This window comes from Scyliorhinus torazame, chromosome 5 (assembly GCF_047496885.1).
Source record: "Scyliorhinus torazame isolate Kashiwa2021f chromosome 5, sScyTor2.1, whole genome shotgun sequence".
NCBI classification, from domain to species: domain Eukaryota; kingdom Metazoa; phylum Chordata; class Chondrichthyes; order Carcharhiniformes; family Scyliorhinidae; genus Scyliorhinus; species Scyliorhinus torazame.
In genome coordinates, this window is record NC_092711.1 from 205,657,745 (window position 1) to 205,665,936 (window position 8,192).

General features: G+C 70.9%; 1 protein-coding gene across 3 annotated transcripts in view; it reads right to left on the reverse strand.

Moving 5' to 3' along the window:
- Nucleotides 1-7,399, reverse strand: part of trmt2b (tRNA methyltransferase 2 homolog B) — a 130,926-nt gene extending 123,527 nt beyond the window's left edge. For 2 of the 3 annotated variants that reach the window (XM_072505047.1, XM_072505048.1), the window contains exon 1: nt 7,332-7,399. The gene's annotated coding sequence lies outside the window, so the exon portion shown is untranslated. The remainder of the gene's footprint in view (nt 1-7,331) is intronic. The other variant, XM_072505049.1, reaches the window with a different exon arrangement.
- Nucleotides 7,400-8,192: the final 793 nt, after the last annotated feature.

The window sequence follows — 8,192 nt, forward strand, 5'->3', positions numbered from 1 at the left end:
CACACCCCCCCTCCCCATTCCTCTCTTCCCCCCCCTCCCACTCCTCTCTTCCCCCCCCTCCCACTCCTCTCTTCCCCCCCCTCCCCACTCCTCTCTTCCCCCCCTCCCACTCCTCTTCCCCCCCCCCTCCCACACCTCTCTTCCCCCCCCTCCCACTCCTCTCTTCCCCCCCCATCCCACTCCTCTCTTCCCCCCCCCCTCCCCACTCCTCTCTTCCCCCCCCCTCCCACTCCTCTCTTCCCCCCCCCTCCCACTCCTCTCTTCCCCCCCCCCCCCCTCTCCCACTCCTCTCTTCCCCCCCCCTCCCACTCCTCTCTTCCCCCCCCTCCCACTCCTCTCTTCCCCCCCCCCACTCCTCTCTTCCCCCCCCACCTCCCACTCCTCTTCCCCCCCCACCCCACTCCTCTCTCCCCCCCCTCCCCCCACTCCTCTCTTCCCCCCCCCCACTCCTCTCTTCCCCCCCCCCACTCCTCTCTTCCCCCCCCACTCCTCTCTTCCCCCCCCCCACTCCTCTCTTCCCCCCCACACCTCACTTCCCCCCCCCCACTCCTCTCTTCCCCCCCCACCCCCCACTCCTCTCACCCCCCCCCACTCCTCTCTTCCCCCCCCACCCCCCACACTCTCTTCCCCCCCCCACCCTCACTCCCCCCCCCACCTCTCACCCCCCCCCACTCCTCTCTTCCCCCCCCCCACCACACAACCCCCCCCACACCTCTCTTCCCCCCCCCACCCCCCCCACTCCTCACTTCCCCCCCCCACCCCACTCCTCCCCCCCCCACCCCTCACTTCCCCCCCCCCACCCACTCTTCCCCCCCCCCCACCCCCCACTCCTCCTTCCCCCCCCCCACACCTCCCCCCCCCACTCCTCTCTTCCCCCCCCCACTCCTCACACCCCCCCCCCACTCCTCTCTTCCCCCCCCCACCCCCCCCACTCCTCTCTTCCCCCCCCACCCCCACACCCCTCCCACACACCCCCCCCACCACACAACCCCCCCCCCCCCCCCACTCCTCCTCCCCCCCCACACCACTCTCCCCCCCCACCTCCTCTCTTCCCCCCCCCCCACACTCCACTCTCCCCCCCCCACACCTCTCTCCCCCCCCCCACTCCTCTCTTCCCCCCCCCCCCACCCACTCCCCCCCCCCCACCCTCCTTCCCCCCCCCCACCCCCCCACCCTCTCTTCCCCCCCCCACCCCCCACTCCCTCCTCCCCCCCCACTCCTCTCTTCCCCCCCCCCCCCCCCCCCCCACCCCAACTCCCCCCCCCACCCCTCTCTTCCCCCCCCCCACCCCCCCCACTCCTCTCTCCCCCCCCCCCACCCCCCCCACTCCTCTCTCCCCCCCCCACCCCCCCCCCACTCCTCTCTTCCCCCCCCACCCCCCCACTCCTCTCTTCCCCCCCCACCCCCCATCCCCCCCCCCCACCCCCCCACTCCTCTCTCCCCCCCCACCCCCCCCACTCCTCACATCCCCCCCCCCCACCCTCTCTTCCCCCCCCCCCCCCACCACCTCCCCCCCCCACTCCTCTCTTCCCCCCCCCACTCCTCACTCCCCCCCCCCCACTCCACTCTCCCCCCCACTCCTCTCTCCCCCCACCCCCCCCCACTCCTCTCTTCCCCCCCCCAACTCCTCTCTTCCCCCCCCCACACCTCTCTTCCCCCCCCCACTCCTCTCTTCCCCCCCCCACCACCCCCCCCACTCCTCTCTTCCCCCCCCCACCCCCCCACTCCTCTCTTCCCCCCCCCACCCCCCCCCCCCTCTTCCCCCACCCCCCCCACTCCTCTCTTCCCCCCCCCCCACCCCCCCACTCCTCTCTCCCCCCCCACCCCCCACTCCTCTCTTCCCCCCCCCCCCCCACTCCTCTCTCCCCCCCCCACCCCCCCACTCCACACTCCCCCCCCCCACCCCCCCACTCCTCTCTTCCCCCCCCCCCACTCCTCTCTCCCCCCCCCACTCCTCTCTTCCCCCCCCCCACTCCTCTCTTCCCCCCCCTCACTCCTCTCTTCCCCCCCTCACTCCTCTCTTCCCCCCCCCCTCCTCTCTTCTCCCCCCCCTCCCTCTCTTCTCCCCCCACTCCTCTCCTCCCCCCCCCACCTCTCTTCCCCCCCCCACCCTCTCTTCCCGCCCCACTCCTCTCTCCCCCCCCCACTCCTCTCTCCCCCCCCCCACTCCTCTCTCCCCCCCCACTCCTCTCTCCCCCCCCACTCTTCTCTTCCCCCACTCCTCTCTTCCCCCCCCACTCCTCTCTTCCCCCCCCACTCCTCTCTTCCCCCCCCACTCCTCACTCCCCCCCCACTCCTCTCTTCCCCCCCCACACCTCTTTCTCCCCCCCCCACTCCTCTCTTCCCCCCCCACCTCCTCTCTTCCCCCCCCCACCCCCCCACTCCCTCTCTTCCCCCCCCCCCACTCCTCTCTTCCCCCCCCACTCCTCTCTTCCCCCCCACTCCTCTCTTCCCCCCCCCCCACACTCCTCTCTTCCCCCCCCCACCCCCCCACTCCTCTCTTCCCCCCCCCCCACTCCTCTCTTCCCCCCCCCACTCCTCTCTTCCCCCCCCACTCCTCTCTTCCCCCCCACTCCTCTCTTCCCCCCCCCCCACCCCCCCACTCCTCTCTTCCCCCCCCCACCACTCCTCTCTTCCCCCCCCCCACTCCTCTCTCCCCCCCCCCCACTCCTCTCTCCCCCCCCCACTCCTCTCTTCCCCCCCCCACTCCACTCTCCCCCCCCCACTCCTCTCTTCCCCCCCCCCACCCCCCCACTCCTCTCTTCCCCCCCCCACCCACCCACTCCTCTCTTCCCCCCCACACCCCCCCCCACATCCCCCCCCCCCCACCCCCCCACTCCACTCTCCCCCCCCCACTCCTCTCTCCCCCTCTTCCCCCCCACTCCTCTCTTCCCCCCCCCCACCCACACCCCCCCCCCCACTCCTCTCTTCCCCCCCCCCACTCCTCTCTGCCCCCCCCACTCCTCTCTTCCCCCCCCCACTCCTCTCTTCCCCCCCCCACTCCTCCTTCCCCCCCCCACCTCTCTTCCCCCCCCCCACCACTCTCTTCCCCCCCCCCCCCACTCCTCTCTTCCCCCCCCCACCACACCTCTCTTCCCCCCCCCACTCCTCTCTTCCCCCCCCCCCCACCACTCTTCCCCCCCCCCTCCTCTCTTCCCCCCCCCCACACCTCTCCTCACCCCCCCCCACCCCCCCACTCCTCACTACCCCCCCCCCACCCCCCCCACTCCTCTCTTCCCCCCCCACCCCCCCCACTCCTCTCTTCCCCCTCCCACCCCCCACACTCCACTCTTCCCCCCCCCACCCTCTCTTCCCCCCCCCACCCCCCACTCCCTCTTCCCCCCCCACTCCTCTCTTCCCCCCCCCCCACACCTCTCTTCCCCCCCACTCCTCTCTTCCCCCCCCCCACACCCTCTCCCCCCCCCCACTCCCTCTCTCCCCCCCCCACTCCTCTCTTCCCCCCCCACTCCTCTTCCCCCCCCCACTCCTCTCTTCCCACCCCCCCCACTCCTCTCATCCACCCCCCCCACACCTCTCTTCCCCCCCCCCACTCCTCTCTTCCACCCCCCCCCACACCTCTCTCCACCCCCCCCCACACCACCTCTTCCCCCCCCCCACACCCCCCCACACCTCTCTTCCCCCCCCCCCCACCCCCCCCACTCCTCTCTTCCCCCCCCCCCACCCCCCCCCACCTCCTCACTCCCCCCCCCACCCCCCCCCACTCCTCTCTTCCCCCCCCCCCCCCCCCACTCCACTCAACCCCCCCCCCCACTCCACACTTCCCCCCCCCACTCCTCACAACCCCCCCCCACCCCCCCCACCCCTCTCCCCCCCCCCCCACTCCTCCTTCCCCCCCCCACACCACACTCCCCCCCCCCCCACCCCCCCACTCCACACTTCCCCCCCCACTCCACACTCCCCCCCAACTCCACACATCCCCCCCCACCCACACAACCCCCCCCCCACTCCACTTCCCCCCCCCCACACCACACCTCCCCCCCCCACCCACACTCCCCCCCCCCACTCACACTTCTCCCCCCCCACACCACACTTCCCCCCCCACCCACACTTCCCCCCCCCCACCCCCCCCACACCACACAAACCCCCCCCCACCCCCCCACCACACACCCCCCCCCCACCCACACAACCCCCCCCCCCACCCTCACATCCCCCCCCCCCACTCCACACTTCCCCCCCCCCACTCCTCTCTCCCCCCCCCCACTCCTCTCAACTCCCCCCCCCCACCCCCCCCACACCTCACTCCCCCCCCCCACCCCCCCACTCCACACAACCCCCCCCCCCCCCCCACACCACACACCCCCCCCCCCCCCCCCACACACCTCCCCCCCCCCCCCACCCACACATCCCCCCCCCACACCCCCCCCCACCCACACTTCCCCCCCCCACCCACCAACCCCCCCCCCCACACCACACTCCCCCCCCCACCCTCACAACCCCCCCCCACCCACACAACCCCCCCCCACCCTCACAACCCCCCCCACTCCTCTCTTCCCCCCCCCACCCTCTCTTCCCCCCCCACCACACTCCCACCCCCCCCACTCCTCTCTCCACCCCCCCCACCCTCACTTCCCCCCCCCCACACCTCACTTCCACCCCCCCCACTCCTCTCTTCCCCCCCCCACACCTCTCTTCCACCCCCCCCACCCTCACTTCCCCCCCACTCCACTCATCCCACCCCCCCACCCTCTTCCCCCCCCCCCACCCCCCCCCCCCACCTCACTCCCCCCCCCCCACCCCCCCCACTCCTCACATCCCCCCCCCCCCCCCCCTCCACACTTCCCCCCCCCACTCCTCTCTTCCCCCCCCCCCACTCCACTCTTCCCCCCCCACACCACTCTTCCCCCCCCCCACCCCCCCACTCCACACTTCCCCCCCCCAACACCACACTCCCCCCCCACACCACACTCCCCCCCCACCCACACAACCCCCCCCCACACCACACATCCCCCCCCCCACCCTCACAACCCCCCCCACACCACACAACACCCCCCCCCACTCCTCTCTTCCCCCCCCACTCCTCTCTCTCCCCCCCCCACACCACACTTCCCCCCCCCACTCCTCACTTCCCCCCCCACACACCACACCCCCCCCACCCCCAACCCCCCCACTCCTCTCTTCCCCCCCCCCACCCCCCACCACACTCCCCCCCCCCCCACACCACACTCCCCCCCCACACCACACATCTCCCCCCCCCACTCCTCTCATTCCCCCCCCACACCACACTTCCCCCCCCCACCCCCCCACACCTCACTTCCCCCCCCCACCCCCCCACACCACACAACCCACCCCCCCCACCCTCACTTCTCCCCCCCCACTCCTCACTTTTCTTCCCCCCCCCCACACCACACTTCCCCCCCCCCACCCCCCCCACACCACACCCCCCCCCCCCCACACCACCTCCCCCCCCCCACCCACACATCCCCCCCACCCACACAACCCCCCCCCCACACCTCACAACCCCCCCCCCCACCACACAACCCCCCCCACCACACATCCCCCCCCACCCACACATCCCCCCCCCCCCACACCACTCCCCCCCCCCCACTCCTCTCTCCCCCCCCCCACCCACTCTCCCCCCCCCCACTCCACTCTTCCCCCCCCCCCCCACTCCTCTCTTCCCCCCCCACTCCTCACTTCCCCCCCCCCACTCCACTCTTCCCCCCCCCCACTCCTCTCTTCCCCCCCCCCACTCCACTCTACCCCCCCCCACTCCTCTCTTCCCCCCCCACTCCTCTCTTCCCCCCCCCCACTCCTCTCTTCCCCCCCCCACTCCACACTCCCCCCCCCCCACTCCTCTCTTCCCCCCCCCCACTCCTCTCTTCCCCCCCCCCACTCCTCACTTCCCCCCCCCACTCCTCTCCTTCCCCCCCCCACTCCTCTCTTCCCCCCCCCCCACCTCTCTTCCCCCCCACCCCCCACTCCTCTCTTCCCCCCCCACTCCTCTCTCCCCCCCACCCCCCCACTCCCTCTCTCCCCCCCCCCACCCCCCCACTCCTCTCTTCCCCCCCCCACCCCCCCACTCCTCTCTTCCCCCCCCACTCCTCTCCTTCCCCCCCCACTCCTCTCCTTCCCCCCCCACTCCTCTCTTCCCCCCCCCACTCCTCTCTTCCCCCCCCACTCCTCTCTTCCCCCCCCACTCCTCTCTTCTTCCCCCCCCACTCCTCTCTTCTTCCCCCCCCCACTCCTCTCTCCCCCCCCCCCCACTCCTCTCTCCCCCCCCCCCACTCCTCTCTTCCCCCCCCCCCCACTCCTCTCTTCCCCCCCCCCACTCCTCTCTTCCCCCCCCCCACTCCTCTCTTCCCCCCCCCCACTCCTCTCTTCCCCCCCCCCCACTCCTCTCTTCCCCCCCCCCCTCTCTTCCCCCCCCCCCCCCTCTCTTCCCCCCCCCACTCCTCTCTTCCCCCCCCCCACTCCTCTCTTCCCCCCCCCCCCCTCTCTTCCCCCCCCCCCCTCTCTTCCCCCCCCCTCTCCTCTCTTCCCCCCCCCCTCTCTTCCCCCCCCCCTCTCCTCTCTTCCCCCCCCCCTCTCCTCTCTTCCCCCCCCCCCTCTCCTCTCTTCCCCCCCCCCTCTCCTCTCTTCCCCCCCCCTCTCTTCCCCCCCCCCACTCCTCTCTTCCCCCCCCCACTCCTCTCTTCCCCCCCCCCCCCACTCCTCTCTTCCCCCCCCCCACTCCTCTCTTTCCCCCCCCCCCACTCCTCTCTTCCCCCCCCCCCACTCCTCTCTTCCCCCCCCCCACTCCTCTCTTCCCCCCCCCCACTCCTCTCTTCCCCCCCCCCCACTCCTCTCTTCCCCCCCCCCACTCCTCTCTTCCCCCCCCCCCACTCCTCTCTTCCCCCCCCCCACTCCTCTCTTCCCCCCCCCCCACTCCTCTCTTCCCCCCCCCCCCACTCCTCTCTTCCCCCCCCCCCACTCCTCTCTTCCCCCCCCCCCCACTCCTCTCTTCCCCCCCCCCCACTCCTCTCTTCCCCCCCCCCCCACTCCTCTCTTCCCCCCCCCCCCACTCCTCTCTTCCCCCCCCCCCCACTCCTCTCTTCCCCCCCCCCCCACTCCTCTCTTCCCCCCCCCCCCCCCACTCCTCTCTTCCACCCCCCCCACTCCTCTCTTCCACCCCCCCCCACTCCTCTCTTCCACCCCCCCCCCACTCCTCTCTTCCACCCCCCCCCCCCCCACTCCTCTCTTCCACCCCCCCCCCCCACTCCTCTCTTCCACCCCCCCCCCACTCCTCTCTTCCACCCCCCCCACTCCTCTCTTCCACCCCTCTCTCCTATCCACACCCCCCCAGTACTCTTCCCTCTCCTCCTGACTCTCACCTCTCCTGTCAACCTCCTCCGCCTTCAGTCCCCACAATCTGGAAAAGCCGCGCAGGCGCCACCCGCTGCATTGTGGGATTGTTTCGCTCTGCCGATTGACGGCTTTCTGCCGCGCAGGGCTCTCTGGGTGGCAGCTCCCTCCATGGACACATGAACTCCCCTCTCTGATTGCACTCCGCCGGAATCACCTCCCACCAAGTCCATCAGAAGAAAGAAAGTACAACAGGATGAACAATTGAATAATGCCCAAAAAAATAAGGAAATATTTATTTTCAGAAACGATGGCCCACTGCTCAGGAACCCAGTATGTTCCTAAACCAAACCTCATGCCACTGTCGGTAGCTTATTTTAATTCATTCCTGGGAGGAAGGTTTCGCTGGCTAGGCCAGCTGTTATTATCCATCCATAATTTCCCTTCAGACGGTGGTGGCTTCTCGAACAGCTGCAGTCGATGAGGTGAAGGTACACCCACACAGCTGATAGGGAGGGAATTACAGGATTTTGACCCACTGACAGTAAAAGAATGGCGATATATTTCCAAGTCAGGATGTTGAGTGGTTGGGAGAAGACCTTCCAGGTGGTGGTGTTCCCAGGTATCTGATGCCCTTGTCCTTTGAGATGGTAGTGGTTATGGGTGTGGAAGGGTGGACTAAGGAACCGTGGTGAGTTCCTGCAGTGGTTGGAAGGAACCCTCCCATTGGAGGGGCATAATTCTTCGAGGACACCCGACGGCAAGAAGGGGCCTGAAAAAGGTGTCTGAGAAAGGAAACAGCGATGTAGATTCCATGAGCCGATCCCACCCTCATGGGAAACACCTGCCAAGCTTGCGGCCGAAGTTGTGGCTCTAGGGTCAGGCACATC